This window comes from Mustela nigripes, chromosome 17 (assembly GCF_022355385.1).
Source record: "Mustela nigripes isolate SB6536 chromosome 17, MUSNIG.SB6536, whole genome shotgun sequence".
NCBI lineage: Eukaryota > Metazoa > Chordata > Mammalia > Carnivora > Mustelidae > Mustela > Mustela nigripes.
Window position 1 is genome coordinate 32,663,332 of NC_081573.1, and position 3,971 is coordinate 32,667,302.

Sequence of the window (3,971 nt, forward strand, 5' to 3'; positions counted from 1 at the left end):
AGAGACTCACGGCTCTAGGTGATAAGTACAAGGCAAGCCTACTTTTCCTGTTCTGGAGCACTTAGTCTAAATCTTAGCATACCACGCAAGCATTAAAATGTACTTATTAGTTTCTCCTAATCTCAGTGTGTTTATGATCTGTCAACACGGCAGAACCTTCTATACACTATGGAAAAGGATGGTGGTGCCTGAAGGGAGAGCGAGTCCCTGAGAGCCAGACTCTGATGTTTCTGTCCATTACATCATCTACAGCAGCACCTCTTAGAGGACCGGGTAGCTCGCAGGTCACTTTCCTGCACTGAAGACACTCAGTGACTGAGAAGCTGTTTTTCCCTAGTACTTCATTCTTCACCTGGATTTTTAGGGCTTAAGCCACTGTCACTAACTATTTAGTGGCAAAAGAGGAATTAAAACATGGGTGTCTTTTACATACTTGTAATTCTTAACAGTGAACCTCTAATTCTTATAATTCCTTTTAGTAAAAGAAGATTTTTTTTCCCCCCAAAGAGAACAGTTTGTATTTTTTTCAGATTATATAAATAACACAGGTTCATTGTGAAGAATTAAAACGTGGAAAAATATAAAGGCAAGGTCATCTGGAATCCCAGCATCCCGTGACAGCCACTGTGGTGCTCTGTAATGAACTGAGCCAGAGAATGTGCCTTCCAGTGGCTGTTTCGCCACTTCCTACAGCTGCATAAGGTCGACCCTCCCCCAGAACAAATCCCTTTTATAAATGTTCATAATGATGGAAATTAAGAACATTTTCGTAAAGTTATTTTGAGAGTATATTAGCATTTCTATTAGGAGGAAAAATAAAATGTTTAAGGAAGAAATCTATTAAATAATCTAACTTCTGTCCCCCATTTTAAAGATCTGGAACATAAAGCCTAGGAAAGAGGCTGGGTTTGAACCTGGTTTTGAACCTGGCTTTTCTACTGCTCATCGACTGGCTCTGAAACTCCACTGAATGTGGTTGGTTTCTTTCCCGCAGAATACCGAAGGAAAAAAATCCCTGCTTGGACTATCTCTCCTAGACCAGTATTTCGTCAGCCAGAAGCTTTAGCTGTCGTCTCTCTTTGGTACCAGTGGAGTACTTCCTTATATGCCACTCACACTGAGTGAGAAAATGCAAGCCCCGTTACAAGGGTCCTTGGGACACCAGCTCTTCAGCCCTAATGAACTGAACATTCCTGCAAAAAAACCACGATTTCCTTCTCTGATTGATACAAAATCAGTCCACACAGACAATTCTGAAAACTACTTGGGAGTCGTCCATGTGGCATCATTTTAGGAAAAGCAGATTTCTGTACCATACAAATAAAAAGATGAGTCAGGAGCTACAGCATCTAGTGTGGGCAGGGGCCAGATGGGAAAGAGGCAAAATGCAAAACACCAAACTGCAAACGGGTGTCTTACTGTACTTCAGTTTCAAAGTGAAAGCGGAGATAATTTGGTTCTGTGATCACAGGCCTCACACTGGCAGATTTGTAACTGCTAATTATAAACTGAAACATAAATAATGTTGGAAGTTGTTCTTGTAAAGCACTTCTAGGGTTGCATAATTGTTGTACAGTCCCTAGTTCTTTGATTTCTGAAGCTCCTGATGGGCTGGCTGAGGACAGCCTATTCCATGGGGAACAGCAGGTGCTTTTCTGTGCCCAGGGCACTGGGTCTGCACCGCTGTGCCCAGGGCACTGGGTCTGCACTGCTGCACCGATTGAGATAACAGCCTCTGTTCTCAGTAGAGGATGAACATTGATCTAAACACAGAATGTAATAACAATTAAGGAATAGCCACGGGAGGGGAAGATCTCCGGAGGAGAGATCATTTGAGCCAGGCCTAGACGTGTGTGGCTGGGCAGACATGGGGGAAGTAACAGAAACCATACTCTTTCCAAGACACTGAGTACCTGAATCTGGCGGGGGACAGGGAGGCTCTTTTAAAGGGATGCTTGAAAAATGACTCCAAAGCTTCCTACCAGATACCAGGATCCTCAAGATCAGCTTTCCAAGGAGGGCGGTGTTCACTTAAAGTCCCAACAAAACGCAGCAACAGAATAGAACTGAAGCTGTGACTTCCGAGAAGGCCTCAGATTCTATCAGGATAGAAAAATAGGGCAACCAAACAGAAGCAACGGATAACCAGAGTTTTCTCCTCCTTCAGCTAAACTAAGAGGAAAAGAGGTGGTAGAAGGTTTTATGAACATTTTTGTCTCATCCAGTCTTTCCGACCAAACAGCAGAAAGGGCCATGGCTAATTGGTTTCAAACCCACATACGGTGACTCACCAAGCTGTGAGACCCTATAGAAAACACTGTGCCTCTCTGAGCTCAGTGACAAATATCAAGAGGATCAAATTAATGTGAAAATCACCTATTTGTAATCTATAAGTCAGGACTACATAAAGATATATTCTGTTGCAGGTCAACCCCTTCAAGATTTTTATTTATTTATTTATTTTAACCCCTTCAAGATTTAACTGTATTTTTAGTTCTAAGAAAGAAGATTTGGGCTCAAGAAAGGTAAAATGACCTTTGATGAGATCATTCTATTAGGGTCCGTAAAACTGAAAAGTGCCATACAATTTAAAACTAGCACCAATTAGCGATTTTAATCTCAACACATAAAGGTTAGACTATGGTTAAAACAAAAAAGTTTCATGGGCACCTGGGTGGCTCAAGTCAGTTAAGCAGCTGCCTTAGGCTCAGGTCATGATCCCAGGGTCCTAGGATCCAGTCCCAAGTTGGTCTCCCTGCTCAGTGCTGGGGGGGAGGGGGCGCTGCTTCTCCCTCTCCCATTCCCCCTGCCTGTGCGCTCATGCCCTCTCTCCATCAAATAAATAAATCTTTTAAATTAATTAATTTTAAAAAGAAAAAGATTCAAGATTGGGACTCGAGTTTTGCAGTAGCTCTGACTCTGGCAAATAATTAATCCCTGTGCCTCAGTTTCCTCATCTTCAAGGCACATAGAGAAGATGCTTTACTACTTCAGGGATTATGGAAAATAATACAGTATACGTGGGTGTCTTTTGAGCTTACAGGCTGCCAATGCTAAACACCTGTATTCTAGAGCATAGCCTCAAAAATTAGGATTCCACAAAGCTCACATTTCAGAAACAGAAGAGGTCATCCTAAATGCCTAAATGATAGAAACCTATAAGATTAATTAACCACAGAGGGATGGCCTGTCTTCCCCACTACTTAGGAATGCTGTTAAGAAGTGAAAACTGGCACTTGAATGTTTTAGTCATTAAACCGTCCTAGAATCTACCTGAAGGCAAAATTTTAACTCTTAGGGAAGGAGCGTCTGGCTGTTGGCACAGATAGCAGCTTTCTCTTCCTCGCCGGCACACGGCTGGTGATACTTCCTGGCCTCCCTGTGGTGAGGGGTGGCCGTGTTAGCTGACGGAACACAAGAAGAAATGATAATGTGCTATGTCCAGACCACAGCTTTGAGAAAAGCTTTCCCTGTTCTACTGGCTTGGACTTAAATCGCAGTAAGGCCTTCTCACGTCGAATTCCTGGAGCCATCAGGTCGTCATCGTATATAATGAATGTGAAAATAGTCACCCAAATCCATCTTCTGAAATTTCTTTCTATAGAGAACTCTGAGAAAGGCTGCCCTAGAGGATGACACGGCTGCATGATCACAGGAAGCTGGATCCCTGAATAACTACAGAGACATCCTGATGTAAATGAGAAATAAATGGGTAATTATGAATTTTGAGATCTATTAGTTTCAGTAGCTAAAATTACCTCCAACAGACCACCTTCAACTGATACTCCCTTAAATGAAGATGAGTTGTTTACACCCCCCGTCCATGATAAAAAGGCACACAACTCCAATACCCATGCTTGTGTTTTCCTCTACATCATACAAATGGTTTCAGCAATTCTAGGACGGTGGTGTCTTTACAGTTAACATAGAGTGCAACTTCTAAATTTTTTTTTTTTTTTGCAACTCCTAAG